Consider the following 15,560-nt stretch of genomic DNA (forward strand, 5'->3'; position numbering starts at 1 on the left):
TACAATCTGATACATGCCATAGTAGAACTCCAAACAATAAAATGGAGACAAAAATGAAGAACAGCTATTTATGTAAAGGAGTTAGGAAGGCTTCAGATCTTGTGCCACTTGAGTAGGGTCTAAAGGGATGAGTTGGAATCCACCACACAAGACTGGGTCAGAAGGGCCTTCGCACAAAGGAAATGGTATGTCCAAATGCAAGAAGGTATGGCAGAGCCTGTAATCCTTGGTGGTGGGCAATGCTGGTAGAATATTGGTGTCAAGGTCAGGAAGATGGGCCAAAATTAATTGGGAGATACTTTTAACATATTAAGACCTTCAGCCCTTTTCTTGTAGGTATTGGGGAAACATCAAAGCTCTTTTTGGAGGAAATTGAGAAGCTTGGGTTTTGTTTTTCGAAAAATAACTTTGGCAGAAGTGTGATGGAAACTGAGGAAGACTAGAGGTACAAAGCTCAAAGGGAAGGCTATTATAATCATCAGAAGAGACATGAAAAAAGCCAAAGTAAGCTAGTAGTCATCAGGAAGGAGGAGAGCCAGGTTTAGACAGGACTCTTCAACATTGAATGTTGAGGAGGAAGTGGTATGAGGCAAATTTCTAGCTTAAACCATCACTGTAGCATCTGGAGAGCCATAAAAAGAGTTTGTGCTTGACCATTAGGACATTTGGGCCATTGTGACTTTGAAAGCCTGGAATTCAAAATAATAATGCTTTTGGAGTGAGAACAATGAGGGATCTTAGAGTCTGTGTTCTACATGAATTCCCAGAGGAAAGAAACTGACCCAGTAAGAAGAGGATTTGGGTTGTCAAGGTGAGCCCAGGGCACAAAAATCTTATGGTGACAGAGCACACTGAGGAAGAATGTGCATTTGGAACTTCAAAACAGGCTGCTTTTAACTTCGAAGTGAGCCACTTTTTCACAGAGCATCTAGTGTTTTCCAGGACCCCAAGCAATATTCAACATTTATCTTGGGTTAAATCTAGAGTCTTTGTGATTCAATAAATGAATCGTCTCTTAGAGAATCAAGCCAGCAAATAGAACTATGGAAACTGGAATGCATCAAGAGAAAAGTGTGCCTTTGGGTCCTGGCAAAGCATAAAGAACCTAGATGAAATCTTTAAGTAAACAGAAGGAGAGCAATGAACTACAGTGTAGTAATAGATAAAAGCATTGTAAGCGGAAGCGATTTACCAGAATCCCCTTTTCAACTTGGCCGTAGAGCTATCTTAACACACTGTAAATACTGGTAGCATGTAAATAACCTTCATAATAACAGAAAAGCTGGCATAGCTAGACCAGTTTCAAGGGAAGATAATGAAAGTGGACAAGAAGCAACTGGCATTGAGGCTCGAAATGAGTGAAGCTAAAAGTATGAGGTTTTATGAAAAAGAACGGAAAGTGTCATATATTTGATCTGAGAAGAGAACTTTCTTCTTTATAAATACCCTTAAATTAAAAAAATATATATATATGCTCATTGTAACAACTGAAACAATAAAAGAGGGAAAAAAGCAAGTTAAAAATCTCTTTGCCTGACCCCTAGCCTTGTCCACTTCCATACTTCTGAGAGTAATAGATTAAAAATGTCTTTTACAAGCCATTATACAGATAAATGGGTTTTTGTGACAATGTTTTTACAGAATCAAGAAAAGACCATATTTCTCTTCAACTTTCTTATTTATTTTTTTTATTTTGCAATGGATTATGGACAGCCCTTCAGATGTAGCAAACAGATTTATTCCATCATTGATGGGTATTCAAATTGTTCACGATGTTGTCATTGTAAGCGATGGTACAAACAAACAAAAATATTGTGCACATAGTTTTGTCTATGGCCCTATCATTTTGGTAGAGCCAAACAAAGGGCTTATGAGATTTTAAATATAATAGATACTGCCAGACTATTTTCAAGAAAAGTTCAGTTAACACTCTCCCCCCACTAGTAATGTGGCAAAGAAAGTTTCTATGTTTCCCCATTGGACCTTTATATCATGGGTATTTTATAAAAATTTTGTAAAAATGTTATTGTGGTTTTAACTTGCATTTTCCTGAGTTTTCTTTTGAAGTGTATTTGACACCTTTGACATTGTTTCAATAATGGCCTTGCCCTCCTATGTGTTTCCTGTCCATCTCTTTTGCCACTTATTAGTGACTGTTGCCTTTTTGGTTGTTTTTCATCAATTTGTAGGATGCCTTTATTTATTCTAGAACTTATATCATCTCCTTATTTATTCAGATTTTGTTCTATAGATTATTTCATATAGACAACTTACCTATGATACTAATTTTGTTTCTAGGTATTTGTAGTTTTGTGACAATTAGGATGTTTTCTTTTTAACTGAGAAGTAGAGTATGTCCCAAAAAAGTGCAAGAAAATATAAATGTACACTTCAATGAATTAACCCCAAGCACACATCTAAGTAACCACTTTCAGATCAGCAAATGTCACCAGCACTCAAAATATGCCCTGCCATTCCATCTCCACATTGCTATCCCTTTCTTAACTTTGAACAGTATATAGTCATCCTTTTTGTGTGTTTTACTTTTTTTATTGAACTATGCACAAAAGAGTAAGATGATGTCTATTCTTTTATGTCTGTTTAGGGGCAAAATTATGTATTTCAGGTTCATGTTACATACATCTGGTTTCTCTGTTTTCACTGTTCTATTTATCCATTCAGTTGTTAATGGACATAAAGATTGCTTTTAGTTTAGGATTATTACATATGTAGTTACTGTGATTTTGATTTGTGTTTATCTAATAATTAGTTATTGAGCATTTTTTATGTGCTTATTGGCCATTCATATATGTTCTTTGAAGAAATGACTATGCAAGTCTTTTGCCCATTTTTGAATAAGTTTTTTTTTTCTAGTTTTAGTTTAGAAGTTCTCCCTATATTCTAGGTACTAAACTCTTATCAGGTATATGATTTGAAAATATTTTCTCCCATTTCATAGGTTGTCTTTTTACTCTGTTGATAGCATTCTTTGATGTGCAAATGTTTGTAACTTTCTTGAAGTTTAACTTGTCTATTTTTGCTTTTTTTGCCTTGCCTTTGATGTCATATCAAAAAAAAAAAATTGCCAAATCCAATGTCATGAAGCTTTTGCTTTATGTTGTCTTCCATGAGTTTTATTGTTTGAGTTCTTACATTTGATCCATGTTGAGTTAATTTTTACATATGGTATTAGGTAATGGTCCAACCTCATTCTTTTGCATGTGAATATCCAGTTTTCTCAGCACTGGTTTTTGAAAAGACCATACTCTCCCCACTGAATGATCTTGGACTCTTATATTCAAGGGTTTATTTCTGGGCACTCTATTCTATTTTGTTGGTCTGTATGTCCATCTTTATGCCAGAACCATGCTGTTTAATTACTGTATCTTTATAATGGGTTTTGAAATCCAGAAGTATGAATCTTCCAAATTTGCTATTTTTCAAGATTGTTTTGATTATTTGGGTTCCTTGAGATTTTATATAAGTTTATTCGAATTTTTCTTTTTTGGAAAAAACAATGTTATTGGAGTTTTTATTGAGATTGCATTGACCCTGTAGATCACTTTGGTAAGTATTGACATCTTAACAATTCAAATCTTCCAATTTATGAACGTGAGCTATCTTTCCCTGTATGCAATAGCATACTTACCAATGTCTCCTTATCTATTCCTCCCCTTTATTGATTGATTCTTCACACAAAGCCAGTGTGATCTTTTATAAACCCAAATCATATCATCTCCATGCTTAAAGTACTTTGATGGCTTCCTATTGCTCTTAGCATAAAGACCAAAATTTCTTATCTAATTTAAAATACTCTCGCTGATGTGTTGCTGCTTTCTTTTCTGACCTCATCTCATGACATTTCCCTACTTTGAAGTTTAAGTAACACTTGGTTTATTTTAGTTCCCTGAACATGTCAAGCTTGTCCACTAGGCTCCAAGTTTCATCAGGATGAAATCAAATCTGTCTTGCTGAGTAACCGTTCTCAGGGTCTAACAGAGTGTCTTATATGTAGCCAGGTCCAACACAGATTTATTGAATGAATCAATGACATTTCTTGTGTTTAAATGAAATATAGGGGAGAAACAGAGACCTGAGGGGAAAGAAAAGAGGGGGAAACCAGAGAAGAGGAATAAACACAATGGTAGAAAAAAAATAAGTAAAAGCAAGGAAGAAAAATTACCTTTTTATTCCCCCCCAGTTAAAATTTAGTCTTTAATGTAGGTATGGCTTACACATCCCTTAATGATTTACCTCTTGACTAAGGTTGAAATTCTCTTCTAGCCATTTGTCCACATTCACTCCAACACTTTGTGCATCTATAGCCCAGAAAGCTACATGCGTTAGTTCCCTATGAAACAATCTGCAATTATTTGCTATATTTTCTCTGACCACTAGAGCTTTGAATTGCTATTCCTTCTGCTGAAATCATTCCTCCCTATCCAAAGTCCAAATCATTTTTTTTAAGCATTTCCTACTAAATCATATGTCTCAGCTTAGATCTTGTTTCCTTCTGAAAGTCATTCCTTATACTATTCTAGTGAGATCATTATTATAGAAATAAAAAAAATAAAAAAATAAAAAAAACCCCTAACACTGCTCTTGGCACCCAGTGTCAGTTCTTTAAACAGTGAATAATATTGGGGCACCTGGGTGGCTCAGTCTGTTAAGTGTCTGACTCTTGATTTCTGCTCAGGTCATGATCTCAGGGTCCTTGGATCGAGCCCTACATTCAGGCTCTGTGCTCAGCTGGGAGTCTGCTTGAGGATTTCTCTCCCTCTCCCTCTCCTCCTCTCCCCACTCATGCTCTCTTTCTCTCCCTCTCTCTCAAATAAATAAATAATTTTAAAATAATGAATACTATTATTATTGTGGTGATTATTTTTGTTTTTATATAATATTCAAAGAGATGAAGGAAATATGTCTTGTTTCCTCTTAGAATTTATTATTGATCTGTGATTTTACAGTTGAATTTTAGTAGCAAATGTGGGACAAAAAATGATAAAATATATTACATTAACCAAATTCCTACTAATTTTAAGCTATATCCAACTCCTTATTAAGAGTATACAAGGAACATTTGTTTAGTTGAATTAAGAAATTTAATGTTAAAGTATTCATTTGTTTAATGGCAATTAACAGTTATTACACCAGGGATTTATTGTTTGTTGGGAGTTTGCAATGATTAGCAAGACCCATAGTGATGCACATGTCCTGGTACTCAGAAAGAAAGACACTGGTGTGTTCCTTTGAGATCACCCAGATGCAGGAGGAAGTAAGTTACACATAGAGTGATGGCTTGATTACAGAGTGAGTATCTTCATTCCAGAACCTATGCTTTTCTTCACTTGAGGGGAAGACTTCAAAGCAAAATCCTGTCTTATTGACTTTGACAAGAGATATACTTAGAAACAATGGTATGTGCTTGGTTTTCTTCTGAGACAATCAATTTTATTTTCTTTAGGAGGGCAAAGCCCTGAAAGAAACAACCCAAAAACTAATAGAATTTTAGTTATTTTATAAACAGCATAAATTGGCAAAAAATGCTAAAGTCTTTCTCCCGTATATCTGACAGTATTAAAGCACTTCACTTAAAATATGGGATCAATATTTACACAAAGGACAAAGACATACCCAATTAAAGCTGAGCAAACAATACCTTAGATAGTCCCTCACAAATCCAGGTTGGGATTACTTCTACAATTATCATAACTTTAGATCAGTTTCAAAATACTGAATTGATTTGATCATAAATATATAATATACCTTACTTTTCAAAGGAGGGGAAATCAATAATCAAATATATACATCATGTCTACTATGGGGCACATATATGTTACATATAATACATATGCTGTATATTTAAGTGGCTGAGGACATAGCAGTGAACAAAGCAGATGAACATCTCTGCCTTTCTGCAAGTCCAGTCTAATAGAGGTAGAAAAATTAATAAAATTATTAATAAAATAAAATACACACATAAATCATATAATATGTCAGAGTTTTGAGTGGTATGAAAAGAAAAGTAACTAAGTAGGACTGGGGAAGGGGCAGGAAGTGAGAGGTGTGGGGGAGTGTTGTCTGAGAAAGAATGTGAGGGCAGCTTCCGATAAGGTGGACAAGACCTGAAGGTGGTGAGAATGTTGCTGTGAGACCTCTGAAGGAAGAGAAGAGCAAGTGCAAAGACCCAGAGTTGAGATTGTGCCTAACGTGTTTGTTGAATGGTAAGGAAGCTGGTTGTCAGAGCAGGTTCAGGACTCTAGGAGATATGGTAAGAGAGGGAGAAGGGAGCTAAAATTTTGTAGGGCCTGTGACTAGCATTTACTCTAATGAAATTGTATGTCATTTGTGGGTTTTGCAAGAAAAATGACATGATCTGGATTAATTAAAGTTAGTGACAATGGATGTTTTTGTATTTTCCCCAGCACATTTAGTCACATGGATCCAGGTGGAAAAGCATATTTAACCAGAGTTATAAGTATTGGCAGCCAGGTAAGATGAAGGGAGAGAAGGCAAAGGAATTGAAAAGATGGGCCATGTAATGATTATAATGTAGACAATGGAATCTAACCTAATGAGGAGGGAAGTTTGTGCAACATTCATAGGACCAATAATTGTAGGATTGCTAGAGGTGGGATATCAAGGAAGTGGAGGTTACAAGGGGGCTAATTGAAATTAAGATAGAGCAACATTTATTGTTATGACAAACTCTAAAGAATGACCATGAGAGTAGTTGACAGAGAAAGGATAAAGGACAAAATCAATGGAGGAGAGAGAGGATATCAGGGAACAGAGATGCCAAAACACTGGAAGGGATGTTTATGTGGCTATTGAAATCCTCATTAGTGATCACACAAGCAATGCTGGGAAGAATGACTGAGACAGGAAACTCTTTAAGAAATAAGTGGGGTGACCCAGGGCTTGGTAGATGAGGACAACAAAAAAATTGGTGCATTCCGGTAACACAGCATTAAAAGGGGGATGTTCTTACGGAAAGAAGGAAGGAGAGTCAGTCACCTGGACCAAGCAGCTTCTGAAAGAGCAGAGAGGACACCTAGTTGGAGAGATTGGGAGAAATCTAGTTGGAGGAAAGAGCCCATCTGGGGGTGTGAGGGTTGTGGGGGAAGAAACAGTCCCCACTGGAGAGGGCTGCCAAGTAACCTCAGGGGTGAGACATAATTCAACTCAGTAACAAACTGAAGGCAGAGGGTCAAAGTTAAGTGTGTGTGTCATGGGGAGGGGATGGATTTTATTGATGACCGGCAGAGAATCAGTGACAAAATACCCAATGATCTGTCAACTTCAGAAAGGATGTTTTGTGGTTTGGCCTCCAAGGTTTTATTTTTAAAACCATAAACACTAATCATTTATCATATTTGCACACAAATTTAGAGGTAGGGGCACAAGTGATGCCAAATTTTTATAACTATTCTGAATATAAAATCCTGCAGAGCCCTGGCTTTGTTCCAATTATAGAAATCGTTATTGTGAATTTCCTTTTGATTTTAATTTCATTTTTCAGAAGAGGGGCCATGAGCATAAAAGCCACAATTTATCAAACTGCCTGAAGGGAAAGATGTGAAAAATGTGGATGAAAAACAACCCCTTGGACAGGACAAGAAATGATAATAAGAGGACTTTGAAAAGTTTTTTTACCCAGTTTTCCCAAGGTCCAGGAAGTTTTCTTAGGAGAAATGGTGGTGCCTGAAAACCACATCATTCCTGAGATAGTAGAGACTTCTGGTCAGCATATGTGACTCTAGAGAGAAATAAATAATTTATATTTTAGAAAAACCCTTATTATCTAAAGATGGCTCTTTAATAAAGTCATAGGATAAGCAGGAAATGGACAGATGTCTTTCTTTTCCCAAACTCTTCCTGGACTCAGTGAATAATAAATGGCAGTAACAACATGATTTTAGGAGGGCTTGTGTTTTAGTTCTCATCTCTGTCCAGAATTAGATTATTAGTGTGTGTGTGGAGGAGGCACATACCTTATCTCATCTTTATATGATGTGGGCCAGTACGTTTGTATAATACTCTTTTATTAAAGGTGGAGAATGTTTCATGTTCATCTTTATATCCTTCATATTCTGGAAACAGGGTGGATATTCAAATACTGAATCAATTTGAGAAACATGAAGAGTCCTTATTTTCCAAATTTTACATTTTTCAGTATCTGAGTGAGTACCAGTACCAGGAAAGTTTCAGAGGGCAAAAAGAAAAGAAAATATGTAAAGAAAATGACATAAAAAGTATTCAAGGAGAGTTAAGTAAAGAGAAGCAGCAAAGAGTATAGACGTGTTTGTTGTGAGCACGTGTACCTCCTTGTCCTTTCCTTTCCTACTTACTGTTGCTTCATAGTGAGAAACATTCAACTCTGGGGAGTAGGCAGTGAACATTTTTGAATGTGGGTTGAGTGCACTGATGAGTCGTCCACAAAGGAAATTTCAGCCTTTCAGTGTAATGCACGTAAAGACTAGTTTCCTCATGGTCCGGGGCCAACATCCCTGTCACTCACACAACACCTGTCAACCAAGCAGTTCAAAGCATGTGGCATTTGTACTGGGGACTCTCTTGAAATTACCAAAGAGCAGGAGATGGAGAATATACTCTTAACACTTGGGAAAACTTCTAGTACGTGTCCTATCTCTTATTTGGAAGTATCTCCCACAAAGAAGTAGCTCTCCCAAGTGTTTCTTTTTTGTGAACTATCCCGAATTCTACCTTGACTTTTGCTTATGGTAATCTTCTATTTTCCCTTCATTGCCTTTTTCCTACCCCCTCAACTGCTGCAACCTCGATTTACATACAGATGTCCAAAGTAAGTCTCTTGGCCAGACCGAATATTCTTTAGCTGAAGTGAGGGTTTTGAGGGTTGTGGGGGAAGAAACAGCTTGTGGAAGCTCAAGCTTTAATATCTTACTCTTGGCCAAATAAATTGTAGTGGGGGCTGAGTGGCAGTAGGTGAGAAAGAGGATTTTTTTTTTTTTCTTGATCTTCCAGATTTTCAACTAAAAAACAAGGAAGACATCTTTAGTGCTTTAGTGCTTTACACTAAGCCTGTAAAGTCAAAGGATTTTGCTGGATTTTTATTTTAGTTTAAATTAGGATAGAAATGAAAACTCTTCATGGTTCTCATTCCATATATGGATTAATTCCTTATCCAGATATTCTTTTGCTCCTGCTCCCTATGATCCTTGGGTCTTAGGGATTTTTTTCACTGTTATCCCTATGGAAGAGAGGAGGGTACTCAAGGAGAAGCTTCTAACACAGAGCTGCGTAGAAACTTGAGGGTAAAAGGGAGCTACTATTTTCCAGAAGGTCCTTAAAGTGAAACAGACCACAAATTCTCTAATTAGCAAAAGCAGACTCAAGGCAAGCAGGCAGCCTTCTGTTTACTTCAGGACTAGGACGGAGACCAGCTGGCTTTCCCTCAAAGATAACAAATGCTATTTATTGCTGTGTGAAAGAACCTTGCCAGATTAAGTGTATTTGCAAAAGAAAGAAAAAAAAAGTAAAGTTCATAATGGTGTTTTTTAAACCCTTGAAGAAAAGAGTTTGTTATAAGAAGATGCTTTGGATGTCAAGTTAACTCTGCTGTGTTCCTTTCCTTTCTTAATTACAAAAGGAAAATACTAGTACTTGGTCTACCCCATCGCCCAAATTCGTTGCATCCCATAAGGCAATTTTTGTGAAAGTATTAGAATAAGCTATAGGTTTCCACTTACTTGATACAGGTGTAAAATAGTGTTCTATACCTCTTGATCACTATCATTATTGTTATTAGGTCAGCTTCTTAAAATAAAATTAATAGGAAAAAGGTTTGACTATGGGGCCCCTGTGGAGCACGTGGAGCGATTTACACAACAGTTGAATATTAAATACTCATTTAGAAATCACTTGGATGCAGCAACCACTTTGAGGCTTTTAGGCTGGGGTGGACATTTATATGTATTGTAGTGTTCTCTTTGGGATTTGTATGTGTGATAAAAGAGGCAAACTCCTATACAAATGAACAACTAATGAGATGTACATAATACCAAAAGAAAAAGAGAAAGGAAAAGAATAATCAAAACAACTGATTTCCTAGCAGACCATCTTAAAAACTTAAATAAAAGCAAAATGCAAGCTGAGAGATCACCAAAATAATAGACTATTTCTAGACTTAAAAACCACCTTTTCTATTGAATTAGAACACAAAGGAAACCATTTTAATGTAAACAAAACACTTATGGGCTATACAAAACTTTTGTTTCTGAGAAGGAAATTCCCTTGGTAAGCCAACAAATGTTGGTGTTGGTAGACATCACCAGCAACTGTTCTACGCCAGGCCTTGTCTATCGGACAAGACCTCAGTAATGCTCCTAATTTTCTTCGGGTAGAAGGTACTACTGGGATTTAGATTGGGAAAATTCTTTATTGTGCTTTGGAAATGCTTAGCATCCCTGTCCTTGGGGACACAAATATCAGGTAGCTCTCCTAGTTATTATGACAAACGAAATTGCCAAAAATATCCCTACAGATTTCCAGTAGCCTGTGGCTAGTGGTAAATCTCACCCCACCTTTCCCGGGTACTACTTCATTTTACACATCAGGAACCAGAGTGCCAAGGACATAAATCGATTCTCCAAAAGCCACAGAATGGCAGACCTTGGGAAGTAACCTTTCCATCTTGGTGCTTTTCCACTACCTCATGCTGCCTCCTCTCCAAGTCTCCTTAAAGTGCAATCAGAATAACTCTGGAAAATTATGCAACAAACTTTTACCAGAGACTCCCTTTACAGTGGAGATGAGGATACAGCAGTGTAGGGAATTCCACTGTTGTCCTATATATTCTTGTGAAATTTTTGAAAGACACATTAGATTTGTGACTTTAAAAATAAAAATAAGTTCTATTCCATGTCTTTTTTTTTTTTTTTGGCTTTTTCTGAGATAGTTTAGAGAACATCTTTGTAATACTCTGTAAAGTATTTCTTCTTCCATTTTTATACATTGAATGAAATGACACAAAATACTGTCCTGATGGTATTATTCTTCTGCACAATCCTTTTCACTCTCTCTGTTCCTTTTAGATATTAAGTGTTCTGAATAGGATTTTCCTTCCATTTGGTTTTCCTTTCTACTTGAGTCTTACTGTTTTTGTTTCCCTCCTCCTGCCATCTTAGCATGTAATGTTGTGGAAGTACTGCCACGTTTCATCTATTGGTTACCCATGTGCTGAAAACTAGCAAAATCATGGCAGGATAAACTAGGCTGGACCATTGTCATTTGAAATACTAATGACAAAATAATTTTTTAAATAACATATCCATAAATGTGGCTCTTCAATAAGTGCAGAAGGCAGACTAGGTTAAGTCATTTCTAATACTACCAATTAAAATACCCATTTTGAAAATCAATAGCATCATTTACTGACAAAAGATCACTAGTTTGTTGTACCAGATTAACACCTCCTTCTTAAGTGGTTATACGTTATAGGTTCAGGTTATATTCTTTGGGGCATTATTCATTTTCTCACACATTTTCTTCAGGAAAGCCTTTACTCCTGTGTAAGTTCAGGTGGGGACTAAGTTGAAATGAAAAGAAACTCAATGTACTACCAAGACCTACCTTCTCCAAATGGGCCAACTTATCTCTCCCTCTTCCCCCCCGTGTCTCCATTTGCTGGGATTTAGCGTCTCCTTTGAATTTATTGTTGTCATAGAAACATGTGTTCCTAGTTGACCTTTTGTTTTTCAAGGAGAAAGATAAACATGCCACCCACTTTGGGGGCCCTATTAGAGGCTATTTCCAGAGACTTGCACCTCCCCAGCTGCAGCGTCTGACATGCTTAGGAGAGCAGCCATTTCCCAGCCTTGTTGGCAGCCACAGGCAGAGAATGGACACCAGCTGTACTAGGGCTGGAGCTTCATGAACCCTTTCCTATTAGGCCACATCCTGTCTGTCTTTGAGGAGTGAAGGAATGTTTCAGGTCAAATAAAGAACAGTCTTATGCAATGTAACTCCCAGGATTAACCTTCTGAAAACTACAGAAGGCAGGCCACCTGAGGTGAGGGGTAAGTAATAAAATATGTCCAACTGGACATAATGGAAATATACTGCATGTTATAGATTAGAATGCTTAAAGGGAAGAAAATTAGCTTATGCTGAGGTTTATAAGTCCTGCATATTCTAAATGGAATTTAGATTTGGAAGGCACTTTGGGTATGGAGGCTTAAAATATGGACCCACATCACAGCAGGGTTGCATCTAGCGTTATCTTAAGTCTTTGTGTAGAGTTTTTAAGAGGCGCCACCTCTGGGGAGATGCTACCGGGTGCGGTCGTGTAAAATGTCATCTGCACAAGTATACGAGGGAGCCCTGCTCATTTATCTGTCTGCATGCTTGGCATCTTGACTTAGATGTTCCAGAAACACCTCAGGCTTAACAGAGATCTCTTGATTCTTTCCACAAACCTGTTTCTCCTCCATATCCTTCCCCATTTCAGTAAATGGGAGGCAAAAAGACACTGTTGTTTAAACCACCGTTGAGGTCATTCTAGAGCTTTTTCCATCTCCTTGTGAACCCCCATCCCTTTTGTCACATGTAAAGTGGCAGGAAGTCCATCAATCTCACCTCCAGAGCCCTTTTGGAATATGCTTTCTTCTCAGTTTCCACTGCCATTCCCAGTGTAAGCCACCATCCCCTCCCAGTGGGCCTCCAAAGCAGCCTCCAGTTCGTCCCTCAGCTGCCATTGGTTCTGCTAACACATGCCATTCTCCACGCAGAGAACCCAAGTGTTCTTTTACAAAGCCACCCACCCTAGGTCATCTTCCCTACTAAAAACCTTGAGTATCTTCCAAATGTTCTTGGAGTTGAGCTCAATCTCTTCAGTGGTCTAACTGGTCTGACTGCTGCCCAGCTCTCTACCCTCTGACGTCATTATCTACCTTCCCCAGTGCACTCCGTGCCCCTCTTCCCATCAGGCCCAATTGCTTCCTGCTCAGAATTTTATATATGCTGATCCTCTGCCTGAAGGATTCTTTCCTTAGAACTTTCACATGACATGCAACTTAACTTTAGTCAGCACTGTGATCTAATAACACCTCTTTAGAAAGGCCTTCCCTGGGGATGCCTGCATGGCTTTGTCAGTTAAGGGTCTGCCTTTGGTTTAGGTCATGATCCTGGGGTCCTGCGGTCCTGGGATGGAGCCCTGCCTCGGGCTCCCTGCTCAGCAGGGAGTCTGCTTCTCGCTATCCCTCTGACCCTCCTCCCTGTTCTGCTCCTGTTCTCTCTCTCTCAAATGAATAAACAAAAAAGAGAAAAATTTTTTTAAAAAGCTTTCCCTGGGAACCCTCTTTATAATGAAGACGAAATGAAGTTAATTACATGAAAACACAAAGAAAGAAAACCTGCTCCTAGTTACTACCGTATTACCCAGTTTCTTTCCTCTATGCCAATTATTGCAGTCTAAGGTTGTCTCATTTTCCTCTTTATTCACCCTCCTGGAAGGTAGGGACCTTAACTGTGCCTAAAATATTGCTTGGCAACATGGTGAGAGTGAGAGCCAACATTTAGACATTTTACATATATACTTATATATATATGTATATGTATATATGTGTGTGTGTGTGTGTGTGTGTGTGTATATATATATATATATATATATGTATGCATACCAATTTTTTTTTAGTGGAAATTCTCCTAATATCATGAGAAAACAAATTTCTTCTATTCCTATCTACAACTGATGACACCCAGGTACATTTTCTTTTTTACTCTTATATTTTAGTCTCCTTCCAGAATTGAAGAGAAGCACAACTAAGAGATGATGCAAAAGGAAGAAAACATAGGTTGATACCTACCTAGGTTTTTGTAGTTCCTGGGTGGCAATGTAAGACCCTAGATTACCACCCCTCAGATGATCCTTTCCAAGAAAACACTTTGATTTGTTGCTTTAAAGGAGATTGAGAAACATCTTGCCTTGCCTGGTTTGGCATAGACAACTGAATAAACATGCTTGAATTCACTCCACACTTCAGGGCATATATGTATAGATTAGCATACTGCATTCTGAAAACTTCTTTCTTCCAGAAAACACACACACATCATCCAAACAGAACACACCCTTTTCTGAGTCCAATTAGCTCTTGGGTGGTCTGGTACTTGAATTGTGACATTATAGCTCAGTGCATTTCATAGTGTCTTAATCCCCTCCCTCCCCCCAAAAATCAAAGATTGACTTATATTATCACACTGTTGGCACTGAAAAGTACAACTTCAGTTACACTTATCACAGATTATTTTATTAAAAAAGCAATAGACACATATGTTTGCCCATGCTTTCACTTCTATAACCAGTGACAACAAACTTTCCACAGTTGCACCTTGATCTTTAACAATAAACTAAGTAACATAACATTTTTTTACCTTTACCTATTATTATTATTATTTTATATCTAAAAAGTCTTTATTCCCCAAGTTATAACATATATTTTCTTTCTTTCCTTCTTAATTTTAATGAGTCTCCATAATACCTTTATATGTGTAGCTTATTTGTTCATCCTTTCCCCCTTTAAATCACAACATAGATTAGGTGAGTCCAAGAGGCTTTGATATAGCCCATTTAAAAATCAAACATATGTTAGTGAGATTCCCTCATCACGATTCCTCTAAAGCGATTACTTGCTTGCTAAGGTTTCTAAAGCAAGGGGTAGCTTGCTTTAGAAACCTTAATTCTTCATATTCTTAGAAGTTCCAAGGGGAAGTGTCAAAGTGTATGACTTGGTGAGATCTATATCTCCATCCACCAGAGAAAATTCTCTTTATCTGTTTGAAATATTGGGCTTCTGAATACTTTTTATTTTGAAAAAAAATATATTTCACTCTAAAAAAAGCTGAAAGTCATCATTTGACCCACGATTTGTGTAACTCTGGACAACAGGAGACAAGAACCAGGCTGAGGTGGGCTTAGCACATCAGCTCCTGCCCAAGGGACTGGAATCTACAAGGCTGAGGGTCTACAGAACTATCTGCACTTTGACAGGCGTCGGAATGGGGCCCTTGGAACTCAGACCTGTGAGAGAAGCTTGAGCCCTCTGAGGTGTGTGCCTGGGAACTCTCCTGTTTCTAAAAATAATTAGACCATCATCTTTAAAGTGGACCATGTTCCTCAGTACTTGATTATAGTTGAAACAGTAGCCAACATTTAGACATTTTACATTGTCTATCTTTTCTTATCTGCTTTTGATGACATTGTCCCTTCAACCTCGCATCCCTCAATAGCAATCCCCACTTCCTTCACTCCAGCCATGGCCCTATCAAAAATCCTACTCATTCTCCCAGAATTAATTACAAATATATCTCTTTTATGAATCCCCCTGTGTTTCCATAATCAGAAATGACTGTTACTTTTGAACAGCAAAGCTGCTTATATCATCCTAGCTCAGTTTATGATTCTTTGAGGCTGCTTTCCCCTGAGAGCAAGCCTGGGTCTTATATTTTGTTATTCACTTCCACCTTCACCCTTTTGCCCTAGCACGTAATATAGTTCCGCACATGCAGTACATGCTCAAGAG

General features: G+C 37.6%; 1 long non-coding RNA gene across 1 annotated transcript in view; it reads right to left on the minus strand.

Moving 5' to 3' along the window:
• The window catches only part of LOC117998899, a 54,339-nt gene that overhangs the window by 23,593 nt on the left and 15,186 nt on the right, over positions 1-15,560 (minus strand). The window contains exons 2-3 of the long non-coding RNA XR_004676126.1: positions 7,657-7,759; positions 7,018-7,033 (exon numbers count right to left, since the gene is read on the minus strand). This is a non-coding gene — a long non-coding RNA (uncharacterized LOC117998899). The remainder of the gene's footprint in view (positions 1-7,017; positions 7,034-7,656; positions 7,760-15,560) is intronic.

Source organism: Mirounga leonina, unplaced genomic scaffold, assembly GCF_011800145.1.
Source record: "Mirounga leonina isolate KUSES-001 unplaced genomic scaffold, KU_Mleo_1.0 Mir_418, whole genome shotgun sequence".
Taxonomy (NCBI): Eukaryota; Metazoa; Chordata; class Mammalia; order Carnivora; family Phocidae; genus Mirounga; species Mirounga leonina.